A 20,245-nucleotide genomic window follows, 5' to 3' on the forward strand; every position below is an offset into this window, starting at 1 on the left:
AAGCACTCGCTCCGATACCGGGAATCGGACACGGGCCTTCTGGGTGAAAGCCAGATATCCTAGCCACTAGTCCATATCGGACTTGCTTAACCAAGTCTTAATTCTATTCATAAACCTATATCCTTAAGTTTATTCTTGAAATGCGGTACAAAAGCACTCGCTCCGTTACCGGGAATCGAACCCGGGCCTTCTGGGTGAGAGCCAGATATCCTAGCCACTAGACCATATCGGACTTGCATAACCATCTATTAATTCTATTCTTAACCTACAGTTTTAAGTCTATTCTTGAAATGCGGTACAAAAGCACTCTCTCCGATACCGGGAGTCGAACCCTGGCCTTCTGGGTGAAAGCCAGATATCCTAGTCACTAGCCCATATCGGACTGGTTGGAACAACCCTAAATATTATTCCTATAAATGTGTCTTTAAATTCATTCTTCAAAAGCGGTACAAAAGCACTCGCTCCGATACCGGGAATCGGACACGGGCCTTCTGGGTGAAAGCCAGATATCCTAGTCACTAGTCCATATCGGACTTGCTTAACCAAGTCTTAATTCTATTCATAAACCTATATCCTTAAGTTTATTCTTGAAATGCGGTACAAAAGCACTCGCTCCGTTACCGGGAATCGAACCCGGGCCTTCTGGGTGAGAGCCAGATATCCTAGCCACTAGACCATATCGGACTTGCATAACCATCTATTAATTCTATTCATAACCTACAGTTTTAAGTCTATTCTTGAAATGCGGTACAAAAGCACTCTCTCCGATACCGGGAGTCGAACCCTGGCCTTCTGGGTGAAAGCCAGATATCCTAGTCACTAGCCCATATCGGACTGGTTGGAACAACCCTAAATATTATTCCTATAAATGTGTCTTTAAATTCATTCTTCAAAAGCGGTACAAAAGCACTCGCTCCGATACCGGGAATCGGACACGGGCCTTCTGGGTGAAAGCCAGATATCCTAGCCACTAGTCCATATCGGACTTGCTTAACCAAGTCTTAATTCTATTCATAAACCTATATCCTTAAGTCTATTCTTGAAAAGCGGTACAAAAGCACTCGCTCCGATACCGAGAATTGAACCCTGGCCTTCTGGGTGAGAGCCAGATATACTAGCCACTAGACCATATCGGACTTGCTTAACCAAGTCTTAATTCTATTCATAAAGCTATATCCTTAAGTCTATTCTTGAAAAGCGGTACAAAAGCACTCGCTCCGATACCGGGAATCGAACCCGGGTATTATGGGTGAAAGCCAGGTATCCTAGCCACTAGACCATATCGTACTTGCTCAACCAAGTCTTAATTCTATTCTTGAAAAGCGGTACAAAAGCACTCGCCCCGATACTGGGAATCGAACCCGGGCCTTCTGGGTGAGAGCGAGATATCCTAGCCACTAGACCATATCGGACTGGATGTAACAACCCTAGATATTATTCCTATGAATGTGTCTTTAAGTTCATTTTTCAAAAGCGGTACAAAAGCACTCGGTCCGATTCCGGGAATCGGACACGGGCCTTCTGGGTGAAAGCCAGATATTCTAGCCACTAGTCCATATCGGACTTGCTTAACCAAGTCTTAATTCTATTCATAAACCTATATCCTTAAGTCTATTCTTGAAAAGCGGTACAAAAGCACTCGCTCCGATACCGAGAATCGAACCCTGGCCTTCTGGGTGAGAGCCAGATATACTAGCCACTAGACCATATCGGACTTGCTTAACCAAGTCTTAATTCTATTCATAAAGCTATATCCTTAAGTCTATTCTTGAAAAGCGGTACAAAAGCACTCGCTCCGATACCGGGAATCGAACCCGGGTATTATGGGTGAAAGCCAGGTATCCTAGCCACTAGACCATATCGTACTTGCTCAACCAAGTCTTAATTCTATTCTTGAAAAGCGGTACAAAAGCACTCGCCCCGATACTGGGAATCGAACCCGGGCCTTCTGGATGAAAGCCAGATATCTTAGCCACAAGACCATATCGGACTGGTTGGAACAACCCTAAATATTATTCCTAAAAATGTGTCTTTAAATTCATTCTTCAAAAGCGGTACAAAAGCACTCGGTCGTATTCCGGGAATCGGACACGGGCCTTCTGGGTGAAAGACAGATATCCTAGCCACTAGACCATATCGGACTTGCTTAACCAAGTCTTAATTCTATTCTTAAACCTATGTCCTTAAGTCTATTTTTGAAATGCTTTACAAAACACTCTCTCCGATACCGAGAATCGAACCCTGGCCTTCTGGGTGAAAGCCAGATATCCTAGCCACAAGACCATTTCGGACTTGCTCAACCAAGTCTTAATTCTATTCATAAACCTATATCCTTAAGTCTATTCTTGAAAAGCGTTACAAAAGCACACGCTCCGATACCGGGAATCGAACCCGGGTATTATGGGTGAAAGCCAGGTATCCTAGCCACAAGACCATATCGGACTTGCTTATCCAAGTCTTAATTCTATTCATAAACGTATATCCTTAAGTCTATTCTTGAAAAGCGGTACAAAAGCACACGCTCCGATACCGGGAATCGTACTCTCGCCTTCTGGGTGAGAGCCAGATATCCTAGCCACTGGACCATATCGGACTGGTTGAACAAACCCTAAATATTATTCCTATAAATGTGTCTTTAAGTTTATTCTTCAAAAGCGGTACAAAGCACTCGCTCCGATACCGGGAATCGAACCCGGGCCTTCTGGATGAAAGCCAGATATCCTAGCCACTAGACCATATCGGACTGGTTGGAACAACCCTAAATATTATTCCTATAAATGTGTCTTTAAATTCATTCTTCAAAAGCGGTACAAAAGCACTCGGTCGTATTCCGGGAATCGGACACGGGCCTTCTGGGTGAAAGCCAGATATCCTAGCCACTAGTCCATAACGGACTTGCTTAACCAATTCTTAATTCTATTCATAAACCTATGTCCTTAAGTCTATTTTTGAAATGCTTTACAAAACACTCTCTCCGATACCGGGAGTCGAACCCTGGCCTTCTGGGTGAAAGCCAGATATCCTAGTCACTAGCCCATATCGGACTGGTTGGAACAACCCTAAATATTATTCCTATAAATGTGTCTTTAAATTCATTCTTCAAAAGCGGTACAAAAGCACTCGCTCCTATACCGGGAATCGGACACGGGCCTTCTGGGTGAAAGCCAGATATCCTAGCCACTAGTCCATATCGGACTTGCTTAACCAAGTCTTAATTCTATTCATAAACCTATATCCTTAAGTTTATTCTTGAAATGCGGTACAAAAGCACTCGCTCCGTTACCGGGAATCGAACCCGGGCCTTCTGGGTGAGAGCCAGATACCCTAGCCACTAGACCATATCGGACTTGCATAACCATCTATTAATTCTATTCATAACCTACAGTTTTAAGTCTATTCTTGAAATGCGGTACAAAAGCACTCTCTCCGATACCGGGAGTCGAACCCTGGCCTTCTGGGTGAAAGCCAGATATCCTAGTCTCTAGCCCATATCGGACTGGTTGGAACAACCCTAAATATTATTCCTATAAATGTGTCTTTAAATTCATTCTTCAAAAGCGGTACAAAAGCACTCGCTCCGATACCGGGAATCGAACCCGGGCCTTCTGGATGAAAGCCAGATATCCTAGCCACTAGACCATATCGGACTGGTTGGAACAACCCTAAATATTATTCCTAAAAATGTGTCTTTAAATTCATTCTTCAAAAGCGGTACAAAAGCACTCGGTCGTATTCCGGGAATCGGACACGGGCCTTCTGGGTGAAAGACAGATATCCTAGCCACTAGACCATATCGGACTTGCTTAACCAAGTCTTAATTCTATTCTTAAACCTATGTCCTTAAGTCTATTTTTGAAATGCTTTACAAAACACTCTCTCCGATACCGAGAATCGAACCCTGGCCTTCTGGGTGAAAGCCAGATATCCTAGCCACAAGACCATTTCGGACTTGCTCAACCAAGTCTTAATTCTATTCATAAACCTATATCCTTAAGTCTATTCTTGAAAAGCGTTACAAAAGCACACGCTCCGATACCGGGAATCGAACCCGGGTATTATGGGTGAAAGCCAGGTATCCTAGCCACAAGACCATATCGGACTTGCTTATCCAAGTCTTAATTCTATTCATAAACGTATATCCTTAAGTCTATTCTTGAAAAGCGGTACAAAAGCACACGCTCCGATACCGGGAATCGTACTCTCGCCTTCTGGGTGAGAGCCAGATATCCTAGCCACTGGACCATATCGGACTGGTTGAACAAACCCTAAATATTATTCCTATAAATGTGTCTTTAAGTTTATTCTTCAAAAGCGGTACAAAGCACTCGCTCCGATACCGGGAATCGAACCCGGGCCTTCTGGATGAAAGCCAGATATCCTAGCCACTAGACCATATCGGACTGGTTGGAACAACCCTAAATATTATTCCTATAAATGTGTCTTTAAATTCATTCTTCAAAAGCGGTACAAAAGCACTCGCTCCTATACCGGGAATCGGACACGGGCCTTCTGGGTGAAAGCCAGATATCCTAGCCACTAGTCCATATCGGACTTGCTTAACCAAGTCTTAATTCTATTCATAAACCTATATCCTTAAGTTTATTCTTGAAATGCGGTACAAAAGCACTCGCTCCGTTACCGGTTATCGAACCCGGGCCTTCTGGGTGAGAGCCAGATACCCTAGCCACTAGACCATATCGGACTTGCATAACCATCTATTAATTCTATTCATAACCTACAGTTTTAAGTCTATTCTTGAAATGCGGTACAAAAGCACTCTCTCCGATACCGGGAGTCGAACCCTGGCCTTCTGGGTGAAAGCCAGATATCCTAGTCTCTAGCCCATATCGGACTGGTTGGAACAACCCTAAATATTATTCCTATAAATGTGTCTTTAAATTCATTCTTCAAAAGCGGTACAAAAGCACTCGCTCCGATACCGGGAATCGGACACGGGCCTTCTGGGTGAAAGCCAGATATCCTAGCCACTAGTCCATATCGGACTTGCTTAACCAAGTCTTAATTCTATTCATAAACCTATATCCTTAAGTCTATTCTTGAAAAGCGGTACAAAAGCACTCGCTCCGATACCGAGAATCGAACCCTGGCCTTCTGGGTGAGAGCCAGATATACTAGCCACTAGACCATATCGGACTTGCTTAACCAAGTCTTAATTCTATTCATAAAGCTATATCCTTAAGTCTTTTCTTGAAAAGCGGTACAAAAGCACTCGCTCCGATACCGGGAATCGAACCCGGGTATTATGGGTGAAAGCCAGGTATCCTAGCCACTAGACCATATCGTACTTGCTCAACCAAGTCTTAATTCTATTCTTGAAAAGCGGTACAAAAGCACTCGCCCCGATACTGGGAATCGAACCCGGGCCTTCTGGGTGAGAGCGAGATATCCTAGCCACTAGACCATATCGGACTGGATGTAACAACCCTAGATATTATTCCTATAAATGTGTCTTTAAGTTCATTTTTCAAAAGCGGTACAAAAGCACTCGGTCCGATTCCGGGAATCGGACACGGGCCTTCTGGGTGAAAGCCAGAAATCCTAGCCACTAGTCCATATCGGACTTGCTTAACCAAGTCTTAATTCTATTCATAAACCTATATCCTTAAGTTTATTCTTGAAAAGCGGTACAAAAGCACAGGCTCCGATACCGGGAATCGTACTCTCGCCTTCTGGGTGAGAGCCAGATATCCTAGCCACTGGACCATATCGGACTGGTTGAACAAACCCTAAATATTATTCCTATAAATGTGTCTTTAAGTTTATTCTTCAAAAGCGGTACAAAGCACTCGCTCCGATACCGGGAATCGAACCCGGGCCTTCTGGATGAAAGCCAGATATCCTAGCCACTAGACCATATCGGACTGGTTGGAACAACCCTAAATATTATTCCTATAAATGTGTCTTTAAATTCATTCTTCAAAAGCGGTACAAAAGCACTCGCTCCGATACCGGGAATCGAACCCGGGCCTTCTGGGTGAAAGTCAGATATCCTAGTCACTAGCCCATATCGGACTGGTTGGAACAACCCTAAATATTATTCCTAAAAATGTGTCTTTAAATTCATTATTCAAAAGCGGTACAAAAGCACTCGGTCGTATTCCGGGAATCGGACACGGGCCTTCTGGGTGAAAGCCAGATATCCTAGCCACTAGTCCATAACGGACTTGCTTAACCAATTCTTAATTCTATTCATAAACCTATGTCCTTAAGTCTATTTTTGAAATGCTTTTCAAAACACTCTCTCCGATACCGGGAGTCGAACCCTGGCCTTCTGGGTGAAAGCCAGATATCCTAGTCACTAGCCCATATCGGACTGGTTGGAACAACCCTAAATATTATTCCTATAAATGTGTCTTTAAATTCATTCTTCAAAAGCGGTACAAAAGCACTCGCTCCTATACCGGGAATCGGACACGGGCCTTCTGGGTGAAAGCCAGATATCCTAGCCACTAGTCCATATCGGACTTGCTTAACCAAGTCTTAATTCTATTCATAAACCTATATCCTTAAGTTTATTCTTGAAATGCGGTACAAAAGCACTCGCTCCGTTACCGGTTATCGAACCCGGGCCTTCTGGGTGAGAGCCAGATACCCTAGCCACTAGACCATATCGGACTTGCATAACCATCTATTAATTCTATTCATAACCTACAGTTTTAAGTCTATTCTTGAAATGCGGTACAAAAGCACTCTCTCCGATACCGGGAGTCGAACCCTGGCCTTCTGGGTGAAAGCCAGATATCCTAGTCTCTAGCCCATATCGGACTGGTTGGAACAACCCTAAATATTATTCCTATAAATGTGTCTTTAAATTCATTCTTCAAAAGCGGTACAAAAGCACTCGCTCCGATACCGGGAATCGGACACGGGCCTTCTGGGTGAAAGCCAGATATCCTAGCCACTAGTCCATATCGGACTTGCTTAACCAAGTCTTAATTCTATTCATAAACCTATATCCTTAAGTCTATTCTTGAAAAGCGGTACAAAAGCACTCGCTCCGATACCGAGAATCGAACCCTGGCCTTCTGGGTGAGAGCCAGATATACTAGCCACTAGACCATATCGGACTTGCTTAACCAAGTCTTAATTCTATTCATAAAGCTATATCCTTAAGTCTTTTCTTGAAAAGCGGTACAAAAGCACTCGCTCCGATACCGGGAATCGAACCCGGGTATTATGGGTGAAAGCCAGGTATCCTAGCCACTAGACCATATCGTACTTGCTCAACCAAGTCTTAATTCTATTCTTGAAAAGCGGTACAAAAGCACTCGCCCCGATACTGGGAATCGAACCCGGGCCTTCTGGGTGAGAGCGAGATATCCTAGCCACTAGACCATATCGGACTGGATGTAACAACCCTAGATATTATTCCTATAAATGTGTCTTTAAGTTCATTTTTCAAAAGCGGTACAAAAGCACTCGGTCCGATTCCGGGAATCGGACACGGGCCTTCTGGGTGAAAGCCAGAAATCCTAGCCACTAGTCCATATCGGACTTGCTTAACCAAGTCTTAATTCTATTCATAAACCTATATCCTTAAGTTTATTCTTGAAAAGCGGTACAAAAGCACAGGCTCCGATACCGGGAATCGTACTCTCGCCTTCTGGGTGAGAGCCAGATATCCTAGCCACTGGACCATATCGGACTGGTTGAACAAACCCTAAATATTATTCCTATAAATGTGTCTTTAAGTTTATTCTTCAAAAGCGGTACAAAGCACTCGCTCCGATACCGGGAATCGAACCCGGGCCTTCTGGATGAAAGCCAGATATCCTAGCCACTAGACCATATCGGACTGGTTGGAACAACCCTAAATATTATTCCTATAAATGTGTCTTTAAATTCATTCTTCAAAAGCGGTACAAAAGCACTCGCTCCGATACCGGGAATCGAACCCGGGCCTTCTGGGTGAAAGTCAGATATCCTAGTCACTAGCCCATATCGGACTGGTTGGAACAACCCTAAATATTATTCCTAAAAATGTGTCTTTAAATTCATTATTCAAAAGCGGTACAAAAGCACTCGGTCGTATTCCGGGAATCGGACACGGGCCTTCTGGGTGAAAGCCAGATATCCTAGCCACTAGTCCATAACGGACTTGCTTAACCAATTCTTAATTCTATTCATAAACCTATGTCCTTAAGTCTATTTTTGAAATGCTTTTCAAAACACTCTCTCCGATACCGGGAGTCGAACCCTGGCCTTCTGGGTGAAAGCCAGATATCCTAGTCACTAGCCCATATCGGACTGGTTGGAACAACCCTAAATATTATTCCTATAAATGTGTCTTTAAATTCATTCTTCAAAAGCGGTACAAAAGCACTCGCTCCGATACCGGGAATCGAACCCGGGCCTTCTGGGTGAAAGTCAGATATCCTAGTCACTAGCCCATATCGGACTGGTTGGAACAACCCTAAATATTATTCCTAAAAATGTGTCTTTAAATTCATTATTCAAAAGCGGTACAAAAGCACTCGGTCGTATTCCGGGAATCGGACACGGGCCTTCTGGGTGAAAGCCAGATATCCTAGCCACTAGTCCATAACGGACTTGCTTAACCAATTCTTAATTCTATTCATAAACCTATGTCCTTAAGTCTATTTTTGAAATGCTTTACAAAACACTCTCTCCGATACCGGGAGTCGAACCCTGGCCTTCTGGGTGAAAGCCAGATATCCTAGTCACTAGCCCATATCGGACTGGTTGGAACAACCCTAAATATTATTCCTATAAATGTGTCTTTAAATTCATTCTTCAAAAGCGGTACAAAAGCACTCGCTCCGATACCGGGAATCGGACACGGGCCTTCTGGGTGAAAGCCAGATATCCTAGCCACTAGTCCATATCGGACTTGCTTAACCAAGTCTTAATTCTATTCATAAACCTATATCCTTAAGTCTATTCTTGAAAAGCGGTACAAAAGCACTCGCTCCGATACCGAGAATCGAACCCTGGCCTTCTGGGTGAGAGCCAGATATACTAGCCACTAGACTATATCGGACTTGCTTAACCAAGTCTTAATTCTATTCATAAAGCTATATCCTTAAGTCTATTCTTGAAAAGCGGTACAAAAGCACTCGCTCCGATACCGGGAATCGAACCCGGGTATTATGGGTGAAAGCCAGGTATCCTAGCCACTAGACCATATCGTACTTGCTCTACCAAGTCTTAATTCTATTCTTGAAAAGCGGTACAAAAGCACTCGCCCCGATACTGGGAATCGAACCCGGGCCTTCTGGGTGAGAGCGAGATATCCTAGCCACTAGACCATATCGGACTGGATGTAACAACCCTAGATATTATTCCTATAAATGTGTCTTTAAGTTCATTTTTCAAAAGCGGTACAAAAGCACTCGGTCCGATTCCGGGAATCGGACACGGGCCTTCTGGGTGAAAGCCAGAAATCCTAGCCACTAGTCCATATCGGACTTGCTTCACCAAGTCTTAATTCTATTCATAAACGTATATCCTTAAGTCTATTCTTGAAAAGCGGTACAAAAGCACTCGCTCCGATACCGGGAATCGTACTCTCGCTTTCTGGGTGAGAGCCAGATATCCTAGCCACTAGACCATTTCGGACTAGTTGAACAAACCCTAAATATTATTCCTATAAATGTGTCTTTAAGTTTATTCATCAAAAGCGGTACAAAGCACTCGGTCCAATACCGGGAATCGAACCCGGGCCTTCTGGATGAAAGCCAGATATCCTAGCCACTAGACCATATCGGACTGGTTGGAACAACCCTAAATATTATTCCTAAAAATGTGTCTTTAAATTCATTCTTCAAAAGCGGTACAAAAGCACTCGGTCGTATTCCGGGAATCGGACACGGGCCTTCTGGGTGAAAGACAGATATCCTAGCCACTAGACCATATCGGACTTGCTTAACCAAGTCTTAATTCTATTCTTAAACCTATGTCCTTAAGTCTATTTTTGAAATGCTTTACAAAACACTCTCTCCGATACCGAGAATCGAACCCTGGCCTTCTGGGTGAAAGCCAGATATCCTAGCCACAAGACCATTTCGGACTTGCTCAACCAAGTCTTAATTCTATTCATAAACCTATATCCTTAAGTCTATTCTTGAAAAGCGGTACAAAAGCACACGCTCCGATACCGGGAATCGAACCCGGGTATTATGGGTGAAAGCCAGGTATCCTAGCCACAAGACCATATCGGACTTGCTTATCCAAGTCTTAATTCTATTCATAAACCTATATCCTTAAGTCTATTCTTGAAAAGCGGTACAAAAGCACACGCTCCGATACCGGGAATCGTACTCTCGCCTTCTGGGTGAGAGCCAGATATCCTAGCCACTGGACCATATCGGACTGGTTGAACAAACCCTAAATATTATTCCTATAAATGTGTCTTTAAGTTTATTCTTCAAAAGCGGTACAAAGCACTCGCTCCGATACCGGGAATCGAACCCGGGCCTTCTGGATGAAAGCCAGATATCCTAGCCACTAGACCATATCGGACTGGTTGGAACAACCCTAAATATTATTCCTAAAAATGTGTCTTTAAATTCATTATTCAAAAGCGGTACAAAAGCACTCGGTCGTATTCCGGGAATCGGACACGGGCCTTCTGGGTGAAAGCCAGATATCCTAGCCACTAGTCCATAACGGACTTGCTTAACCAAATCTTAATTCTATTCATAAACCTATGTCCTTAAGTCTATTTTTGAAATGCTTTTCAAAACACTCTCTCCGATACCGGGAGTCGAACCCTGGCCTTCTGGGTGAAAGCCAGATATCCTAGTCACTAGCCCATATCGGACTGGTTGGAACAACCCTAAATATTATTCCTATAAATGTGTCTTTAAATTCATTCTTCAAAAGCGGTACAAAAGCACTCGCTCCGATACCGGGAATCGAACCCGGGCCTTCTGGGTGAAAGTCAGATATCCTAGTCACTAGCCCATATCGGACTGGTTGGAACAACCCTAAATATTATTCCTAAAAATGTGTCTTTAAATTCATTATTCAAAAGCGGTACAAAAGCACTCGGTCGTATTCCGGGAATCGGACACGGGCCTTCTGGGTGAAAGCCAGATATCCTAGCCACTAGTCCATAACGGACTTGCTTAACCAATTCTTAATTCTATTCATAAACCTATGTCCTTAAGTCTATTTTTGAAATGCTTTACAAAACACTCTCTCCGATACCGGGAGTCGAACCCTGGCCTTCTGGGTGAAAGCCAGATATCCTAGTCACTAGCCCATATCGGACTGGTTGGAACAACCCTAAATATTATTCCTATAAATGTGTCTTTAAATTCATTCTTCAAAAGCGGTACAAAAGCACTCGCTCCTATACCGGGAATCGGACACGGGCCTTCTGGGTGAAAGCCAGATATCCTAGCCACTAGTCCATATCGGACTTGCTTAACCAAGTCTTAATTCTATTCATAAACCTATATCCTTAAGTTTATTCTTGAAATGCGGTACAAAAGCACTCGCTCCGTTACCGGTTATCGAACCCGGGCCTTCTGGGTGAGAGCCAGATACCCTAGCCACTAGACCATATCGGACTTGCATAACCATCTATTAATTCTATTCATAACCTACAGTTTTAAGTCTATTCTTGAAATGCGGTACAAAAGCACTCTCTCCGATACCGGGAGTCGAACCCTGGCCTTCTGGGTGAAAGCCAGATATCCTAGTCTCTAGCCCATATCGGACTGGTTGGAACAACCCTAAATATTATTCCTATAAATGTGTCTTTAAATTCATTCTTCAAAAGCGGTACAAAAGCACTCGCTCCGATACCGGGAATCGGACACGGGCCTTCTGGGTGAAAGCCAGATATCCTAGCCACTAGTCCATAACGGACTTGCTTAACCAAATCTTAATTCTATTCATAAACCTATGTCCTTAAGTCTATTTTTGAAATGCTTTTCAAAACACTCTCTCCGATACCGGGAGTCGAACCCTGGCCTTCTGGGTGAAAGCCAGATATCCTAGTCACTAGCCCATATCGGACTGGTTGGAACAACCCTAAATATTATTCCTATAAATGTGTCTTTAAATTCATTCTTCAAAAGCGGTACAAAAGCACTCGCTCCGATACCGGGAATCGAACCCGGGCCTTCTGGGTGAAAGCCAGATATCCTAGTCACTAGCCCATATCGGACTGGTTGGAACAACCCTAAATATTATTCCTATAAATGTGTCTTTAAATTCATTCTTCAAAAGCGGTACAAAAGCACTCGCTCCGATACCGGGAATCGGACACGGGCCTTCTGGGTGAAAGCCAGATATCCTAGCCACTAGTCCATATCGGACTTGCTTAACCAAGTCTTAATTCTATTCATAAACCTATATCCTTAAGTCTATTCTTGAAAAGCGGTACAAAAGCACTCGCTCCGATACCGAGAATCGAACCCTGGCCTTCTGGGTGAGAGCCAGATATACTAGCCACTAGACTATATCGGACTTGCTTAACCAAGTCTTAATTCTATTCATAAAGCTATATCCTTAAGTCTATTCTTGAAAAGCGGTACAAAAGCACTCGCTCCGATACCGGGAATCGAACCCGGGTATTATGGGTGAAAGCCAGGTATCCTAGCCACTAGACCATATCGTACTTGCTTTACCAAGTCTTAATTCTATTCTTGAAAAGCGGTACAAAAGCACTCGCCCCGATACTGGGAATCGAACCCGGGCCTTCTGGGTGAGAGCGAGATATCCTAGCCACTAGACCATATCGGACTGGATGTAACAACCCTAGATATTATTCCTATAAATGTGTCTTTAAGTTCATTTTTCAAAAGCGGTACAAAAGCACTCGGTCCGATTCCGGGAATCGGACACGGGCCTTCTGGGTGAAAGCCAGAAATCCTAGCCACTAGTCCATATCGGACTTGCTTCACCAAGTCTTAATTCTATTCATAAACGTATATCCTTAAGTCTATTCTTGAAAAGCGGTACAAAAGCACTCGCTCCGATACCGGGAATCGTACTCTCGCTTTCTGGGTGAGAGCCAGATATCCTAGCCACTAGACCATTTCGGACTAGTTGAACAAACCCTAAATATTATTCCTATAAATGTGTCTTTAAGTTTATTCATCAAAAGCGGTACAAAGCACTCGGTCCAATACCGGGAATCGAACCCGGGCCTTCTGGATGAAAGCCAGATATCCTAGCCACTAGACCATATCGGACTGGTTGGAACAACCCTAAATATTATTCCTAAAAATGTGTCTTTAAATTCATTCTTCAAAAGCGGTACAAAAGCACTCGGTCGTATTCCGGGAATCGGACACGGGCCTTCTGGGTGAAAGACAGATATCCTAGCCACTAGACCATATCGGACTTGCTTAACCAAGTCTTAATTCTATTCTTAAACCTATGTCCTTAAGTCTATTTTTGAAATGCTTTACAAAACACTCTCTCCGATACCGAGAATCGAACCCTGGCCTTCTGGGTGAAAGCCAGATATCCTAGCCACAAGACCATTTCGGACTTGCTCAACCAAGTCTTAATTCTATTCATAAACCTATATCCTTAAGTCTATTCTTGAAAAGCGGTACAAAAGCACACGCTCCGATACCGGGAATCGAACCCGGGTATTATGGGTGAAAGCCAGGTATCCTAGCCACAAGACCATATCGGACTTGCTTATCCAAGTCTTAATTCTATTCATAAACCTATATCCTTAAGTCTATTCTTGAAAAGCGGTACAAAAGCACACGCTCCGATACCGGGAATCGTACTCTCGCCTTCTGGGTGAGAGCCAGATATCCTAGCCACTGGACCATATCGGACTGGTTGAACAAACCCTAAATATTATTCCTATAAATGTGTCTTTAAGTTTATTCTTCAAAAGCGGTACAAAGCACTCGCTCCGATACCGGGAATCGAACCCGGGCCTTCTGGATGAAAGCCAGATATCCTAGCCACTAGACCATATCGGACTGGTTGGAACAACCCTAAATATTATTCCTATAAATGTGTCTTTAAATTCATTCTTCAAAAGCGGTACAAAAGCACTCGGTCGTATTCCGGGAATCGGACACGGGCCTTCTGGGTGAAAGCCAGATATCCTAGCCACTAGTCCATAACGGACTTGCTTAACCAATTCTTAATTCTATTCATAAACCTATGTCCTTAAGTCTATTTTTGAAATGCTTTACAAAACACTCTCTCCGATACCGGGAATCGAACCCGGGCCTTCTGGATGAAAGCCAGATATCCTAGCCACTAGACCATATCGGACTGGTTGGAACAACCCTAAATATTATTCCTATAAATGTGTCTTTAAATTCATTCTTCAAAAGCGGTACAAAAGCACTCGCTCCTATACCGGGAATCGGACACGGGCCTTCTGGGTGAAAGCCAGATATCCTAGCCACTAGTCCATATCGGACTTGCTTAACCAAGTCTTAATTCTATTCATAAACCTATATCCTTAAGTTTATTCTTGAAATGCGGTACAAAAGCACTCGCTCCGTTACCGGGAATCGAACCCGGGCCTTCTGGGTGAGAGCCAGATACCCTAGCCACTAGACCATATCGGACTTGCATAACCATCTATTAATTCTATTCATAACCTACAGTTTTAAGTCTATTCTTGAAATGCGGTACAAAAGCACTCTCTCCGATACCGGGAGTCGAACCCTGGCCTTCTGGGTGAAAGCCAGATATCCTAGTCACTAGCCCATATCGGACTGGTTGGAACAACCCTAAATATTATTGCTATAAATGTGTCTTTAAATTCATTCTTCAAAAGCGGTACAAAAGCACTCGCTCCGATACCGGGAATCGGACACGGGCCTTCTGGGTGAAAGCCAGATATCCTAGCCACTAGTCCATATCGGACTTGCTTAACCAAGTCTTAATTCTATTCATAAACCTATATCCTTAAGTCTATTCTTGAAAAGCGGTACAAAAGCACTCGCTCCGATACCGAGAATCGAACCCTGGCCTTCTGGGTGAGAGCCAGATATACTAGCCACTAGACCATATCGGACTTGCTTAACCAAGTCTTAATTCTATTCATAAAGCTATATCCTTAAGTCTATTCTTGAAAAGCGGTACAAAAGCACTCGCTCCGATACCGGGAATCGAACCCGGGTATTATGGGTGAAAGCCAGGTATCCTAGCCACTAGACCATATCGTACTTGCTCAACCAAGTCTTAATTCTATTCTTGAAAAGCGGTACAAAAGCACTCGCCCCGATACTGGGAATCGAACCCGGGCCTTCTGGGTGAGAGCGAGATATCCTAGCCACTAGACCATATCGGACTGGATGTAACAACCCTAGATATTATTCCTATAAATGTGTCTTTAAGTTCATTTTTCAAAAGCGGTACAAAAGCACTCGGTCCGATTCCGGGAATCGGACACGGGCCTTCTGGGTGAAAGCCAGAAATCCTAGCCACTAGTCCATATCGGACTTGCTTAACCAAGTCTTAATTCTATTCATAAACCTATATCCTTAAGTTTATTCTTGAAAAGCGGTACAAAAGCACAGGCTCCGATACCGGGAATCGTACTCTCGCCTTCTGGGTGAGAGCCAGATATCCTAGCCACTGGACCATATCGGACTGGTTGAACAAACCCTAAATATTATTCCTATAAATGTGTCTTTAAGTTTATTCTTCAAAAGCGGTACAAAGCACTCGCTCCGATACCGGGAATCGAACCCGGGCCTTCTGGATGAAAGCCAGATATCCTAGCCACTAGACCATATCGGACTGGTTGGAACAACCCTAAATATTATTCCTATAAATGTGTCTTTAAATTCATTCTTCAAAAGCGGTACAAAAGCACTCGCTCCGATACCGGGAATCGAACCCGGGCCTTCTGGGTGAAAGTCAGATATCCTAGTCACTAGCCCATATCGGACTGGTTGGAACAACCCTAAATATTATTCCTAAAAATGTGTCTTTAAATTCATTATTCAAAAGCGGTACAAAAGCACTCGGTCGTATTCCGGGAATCGGACACGGGCCTTCTGGGTGAAAGCCAGATATCCTAGCCACTAGTCCATAACGGACTTGCTTAACCAATTCTTAATTCTATTCATAAACCTATGTCCTTAAGTCTATTTTTGAAATGCTTTTCAAAACACTCTCTCCGATACCGGGAGTCGAACCCTGGCCTTCTGGGTGAAAGCCAGATATCCTAGTCACTAGCCCATATCGGACTGGTTGGAACAACCCTAAATATTATTCCTATAAATGTGTCTTTAAATTCATTCTTCAAAAGCGGTACAAAAGCACTCGCTCCGATACCGGGAATCGAACCCGGGCCTTCTGGGTGAAAGTCAGATATCCTAGTCACTAGCCCATATCGGACTGGTTGGAACAACCCTAAATATTATTCCTAAAAATGTGTCTTTAAATTCATTATTCAAAAGCGGTACAAAAGCACTCGGTCGTATTCCGGGAATCGGACACGGGCCTTCTGGGTGAAAGACAGATATCCTAGCCACTAGACCATATCGGACTTGCTTAACCAAGTCTTAATTCTATTCATAAACCTATGTCCTTAAGTCTATTTTTGAAATGCTTTTCAAAACACTCTCTCCGATACCGGGAGTCGAACCCGGGCCTTCTGGATGAAAGCCAGATATCCTAGTCACTAGCCCATATCGGACTGGTTGGAACAACCCTAAATATTATTCCTATAAATGTGTCTTTAAATTCATTCTTCAAAAGCGGTACAAAAGCACTCGCTCCGATACCGGGAATCGAACCCGGGCCTTCTGGGTGAAAGTCAGATATCCTAGTCACTAGCCCATATCGGACTGGTTGGAACAACCCTAAATATTATTCCTAAAAATGTGTCTTTAAATTCATTATTCAAAAGCGGTACAAAAGCACTCGGTCGTATTCCGGGAATCGGACACGGGCCTTCTGGGTGAAAGCCAGATATCCTAGCCACTAGTCCATAACGGACTTGCTTAACCAATTCTTAATTCTATTCATAAACCTATGTCCTTAAGTCTATTTTTGAAATGCTTTACAAAACACTCTCTCCGATACCGGGAGTCGAATCCTGGCCTTCTGGGTGAAAGCCAGATATCCTAGCCACTAGACCATATCGGACTGGTTGGAACAACCCTAAATATTATTCCTATAAATGTGTCTTTAAATTCATTCTTAAAAAGTGGTACAAAAGCACTCGCCCCGATACCGGGAATCGGACACGGGCCTTCTGGGTGAAAGCCAGATATCCTAGCCACTAGTCCATATCGGACTTGCTTAACCAAGTCTTAATTCTATTCATAACAACCAACTGTTCAATATATTAAACTTTTTCGATAATCTCGATGCTTGGTTATCCAAATTTGCGAACGATTGGAGCCAAGGCTTAGTGGAACTCGAATCACTGCTCTACCTCTTGATTCAAAGGTAAAAACAGTGATCTATCACAATTTTTTTATTTAAAATTCTGAAAAGTGAAAGATGCGATGAAAAAATGAACAGTCAGAGTTTCAAAAGTTGATGTGTTAGGCTTAATTTTGATTTTTGAAAAACAAACTGTGTATTTTTATATTATTAACCTCTACCCTATCGTAGCGTTCAGTAAATAATTGGGCGAGCTGTTCACTGAAAGCATCCGCTTGGTAAACCAAGAGAAAATAACATGATCCCTACGTAAAAATTACCTTTTCGTGTTAAATAATTGAAAATAATTAGAAAGCTGATTTTAGGAATTTTCTTTTTCTTTTAAGGTTTGACATTAAACTTAATATTAGTCTCGTGCAGATTTTGTTTGTTTATGTAACAGTAACAGCGAGAGATGGCTTTTTCGGGCTATGCAACACGTGACTGGTGCTCCACGTGTTAGTCTCAATATCTGATCCCTGAAGCAGAAGGAGTAAGCCAAGAGCTTTCCTCTTGCAAAATGTATTCGTCGCGTCAATCCCACGAGAGTAAGGAAAGCTCAAATTTAAAAGATAAAATATAATGAGATATTCAATATTTATCTTTGACTTGAAGTTCATAATTGCATAACTGAATTTATAAGTAATTTGTTGTTGTTCGCCAAGGAAAGTTACATCGTTATCTTGGAAACATTGATCGCTGTGGGGTTTAAAATTAAAAGTATTCAGTTTCGAAAAATATGATGGATTCCAAAATAAATTATTAGTAAGATTATTTCTACGATGAATAGGAAGTATTTCTTACAAAAGAATATAAGGATACCAGAGGGGCCATTAGTGTAAGCGTGAATCATAAAAATAATGCGAGAAATTAGCATAGAAGGCAAAAATTTATATATATTTATTTATGAGACATTGTGATGTGTTGGGGTATTACGTCTGGTAATACCAAAAGTTTATAATATATGTTCCATAAGCTCATAAGATATCTTACATAAGTTTGTCACTGATTACTGAGAGCTTGTCATGAAGCGACGTAGGTGGAACTTCATAGATTCTCGTGAAGCGACGTCTGGCTTAGTACAGACTAAATAAGAAGATTGACTGCAAAACCGAGTGGAGTCAATTCTCGCGTCGTTCTCGAACAAGCTCTCAGTAAGTTTCTATTATTACGAAATATAGGAAGTGCCATACTTTTGGAACATATCTTATAAACTTATGGTCATACACAATATATCACGACCACTATAATTATAGCACTCTATGATGGTGTGTTTCATGCGAAGAAAGGCTTTAAGTCATAAAATTTGGATTACCCTACAAATGATGGATACGGTTTCGCTTCGGGCTGCATCATTAATAAACACTGGAGATGAAACGTTCGACTGAGAGAATCTGAGACACAATAGCGTAACTAGTTGTAGCCTCGGAGATTTGTTGTTACTAGAGAAGTAGTCAAGTAGTCATCTATATATTCGATGTTATTACAGGAGACAGACAAGGAGATGATGAGAAAATTGAGTAAATCTCGGCAGGGATAATTCTCCATAACAACTCAATTCGCATCTTTACTCGTCAGGTAGCTGCTCCATAAACACAGCGTGACGGTTTCATACTCCTCCTTTGATTTGCTCTGGCCATTACAGGCAATTAAATTAAGGTACCTTCGCAAACGAGCGTAAAGTGAAAACTGAAAGCGGTAGCTGAAACAGATTGAAATATTCAGTTTCAGCGTGGCCCTTCGCATACTAGACTAACCCGGATTTGTTTAAACGGTTGTGCAAGCAGGCGCTGAATCCCATTTTCAGCTTATATCTGTTTCAATTAGATATTTCAGTTTCCTCTTGGGGCCACGTGATATATTTTGACCGATTAAGAGTTAATTTAGGAAACCGACATCCGATTTCCGTCATTTTATTATCTTGTCGTTCTCTTTATTATTCAATTTAGTCTATATTTAGTTAATAGAGCTATTTTTTTGCCATAGGTGGTGGAAAAATGGGGAAAAAACTAATTGAGGTGGTTAGACAATTTGCAAGTATAGTATATGGAATAAATTTGAAAAAAATCGTAAATATAGCCAAGCTGTAGATGAGAGTTGAACCGAAGTCTCTACAACGACAAACATAGTATAGTCATTGCACCTTAATGTTATTGCCAATCTGTGCGCCTTTTTCAATGAGTTCTGAACCAATGCTAAAAGCTTGTCAAATAGTGGGGCCAATTCTCTAGCTGTTTTTTCGAGTTATCACATACGATAACTCGGATTTATCGAAAGTTCGATAAGTTATCAACAAATCGGTATTCTACAACTTTTGTACTCAAAATTATCGTAAAACTAGTTCGATAAGCGTGTGATAAATAAACAACAGCGTAAATCTTGTTGTTAAAATTTTATCGAAGGGACAAATGTTTTTCTGCCATATAAAAGGTCGACATGAAAGCGGACTTTTTTTAGTTTGTTTCGGTTTTTTTCTTTTTGTACAAAGAAAACTTATTAGCTACGCAATATTTTACTACTTTGAAATTTCGCGGGAGAAAATTGTTGGGCCGAAAGGTGGAAACGCTTTCGTTTTTTAAAGAGCTAGTTTAATGGTCAACATGGCTGCGAATGTTTTTATGTACCTCGAAATCTTTCGTCGGCAAGAAGTAGAAAATCGAAGAGCCTTGAGAAGAGAAAGAGTTTTAAGAGATCCCGAGAAAGCTTTTGAACAACCAACTGTTCAATATATTAAACTTTTTCGATAATCTCGATGCTTGGTTATCCAAATTTGCGAACGATTGGAGCCAAGGCTTAGTGGAACTCGAATCACTGCTCTACCTCTTGATTCAAAGTTAAACACAGTGATCTATCACAATTTTTTTATTTTGAAATTCTGAAA

The 20,245-nt window shown here is 42.3% G+C and overlaps 15 non-coding genes across 15 annotated transcripts; all 15 read right to left on the reverse strand.

Annotated features, from left to right (window-relative positions):
• Positions 1–160: 160 nt before the first annotated feature.
• TRNAE-CUC (transfer RNA glutamic acid (anticodon CUC)) lies at positions 161–232 on the reverse strand. The gene has a single exon. It is a non-coding gene; the product is annotated as a tRNA-Glu (tRNA).
• A 380-nt stretch (positions 233–612) lies between these two features.
• Positions 613–684, reverse strand: TRNAE-CUC (transfer RNA glutamic acid (anticodon CUC)). Its single transcript has one exon. It is a non-coding gene; the product is annotated as a tRNA-Glu (tRNA).
• Positions 685–2,671: 1,987 nt separating this feature from the next.
• On the reverse strand, positions 2,672–2,743 carry TRNAE-UUC (transfer RNA glutamic acid (anticodon UUC)). Its single transcript has one exon. It is a non-coding gene; the product is annotated as a tRNA-Glu (tRNA).
• Positions 2,744–3,274: 531 nt separating this feature from the next.
• Positions 3,275–3,346, reverse strand: TRNAE-CUC (transfer RNA glutamic acid (anticodon CUC)). The gene has a single exon. It is a non-coding gene; the product is annotated as a tRNA-Glu (tRNA).
• A 229-nt stretch (positions 3,347–3,575) lies between these two features.
• Positions 3,576–3,647, reverse strand: TRNAE-UUC (transfer RNA glutamic acid (anticodon UUC)). The gene has a single exon. It is a non-coding gene; the product is annotated as a tRNA-Glu (tRNA).
• A 681-nt stretch (positions 3,648–4,328) lies between these two features.
• Positions 4,329–4,400, reverse strand: TRNAE-UUC (transfer RNA glutamic acid (anticodon UUC)). Its single transcript has one exon. It is a non-coding gene; the product is annotated as a tRNA-Glu (tRNA).
• Positions 4,401–5,810: 1,410 nt separating this feature from the next.
• TRNAE-UUC (transfer RNA glutamic acid (anticodon UUC)) lies at positions 5,811–5,882 on the reverse strand. The gene has a single exon. It is a non-coding gene; the product is annotated as a tRNA-Glu (tRNA).
• Positions 5,883–7,744: 1,862 nt separating this feature from the next.
• On the reverse strand, positions 7,745–7,816 carry TRNAE-UUC (transfer RNA glutamic acid (anticodon UUC)). The gene has a single exon. It is a non-coding gene; the product is annotated as a tRNA-Glu (tRNA).
• A 1,862-nt stretch (positions 7,817–9,678) lies between these two features.
• On the reverse strand, positions 9,679–9,750 carry TRNAE-UUC (transfer RNA glutamic acid (anticodon UUC)). Its single transcript has one exon. It is a non-coding gene; the product is annotated as a tRNA-Glu (tRNA).
• A 681-nt stretch (positions 9,751–10,431) lies between these two features.
• Positions 10,432–10,503, reverse strand: TRNAE-UUC (transfer RNA glutamic acid (anticodon UUC)). The gene has a single exon. It is a non-coding gene; the product is annotated as a tRNA-Glu (tRNA).
• Positions 10,504–13,118: 2,615 nt separating this feature from the next.
• Positions 13,119–13,190, reverse strand: TRNAE-UUC (transfer RNA glutamic acid (anticodon UUC)). The gene has a single exon. It is a non-coding gene; the product is annotated as a tRNA-Glu (tRNA).
• A 681-nt stretch (positions 13,191–13,871) lies between these two features.
• TRNAE-UUC (transfer RNA glutamic acid (anticodon UUC)) lies at positions 13,872–13,943 on the reverse strand. Its single transcript has one exon. It is a non-coding gene; the product is annotated as a tRNA-Glu (tRNA).
• Positions 13,944–14,172: 229 nt separating this feature from the next.
• On the reverse strand, positions 14,173–14,244 carry TRNAE-UUC (transfer RNA glutamic acid (anticodon UUC)). The gene has a single exon. It is a non-coding gene; the product is annotated as a tRNA-Glu (tRNA).
• A 230-nt stretch (positions 14,245–14,474) lies between these two features.
• Positions 14,475–14,546, reverse strand: TRNAE-CUC (transfer RNA glutamic acid (anticodon CUC)). The gene has a single exon. It is a non-coding gene; the product is annotated as a tRNA-Glu (tRNA).
• Positions 14,547–15,654: 1,108 nt separating this feature from the next.
• Positions 15,655–15,726, reverse strand: TRNAE-UUC (transfer RNA glutamic acid (anticodon UUC)). Its single transcript has one exon. It is a non-coding gene; the product is annotated as a tRNA-Glu (tRNA).
• Positions 15,727–20,245: the final 4,519 nt, after the last annotated feature.

The sequence above is a fragment of the Phalangium opilio genome, unplaced genomic scaffold (genome assembly GCF_054372755.1).
Source record: "Phalangium opilio isolate 3A_F unplaced genomic scaffold, DU_Popi_V2 ptg000088l_1, whole genome shotgun sequence".
Taxonomy (NCBI): Eukaryota; Metazoa; Arthropoda; class Arachnida; order Opiliones; family Phalangiidae; genus Phalangium; species Phalangium opilio.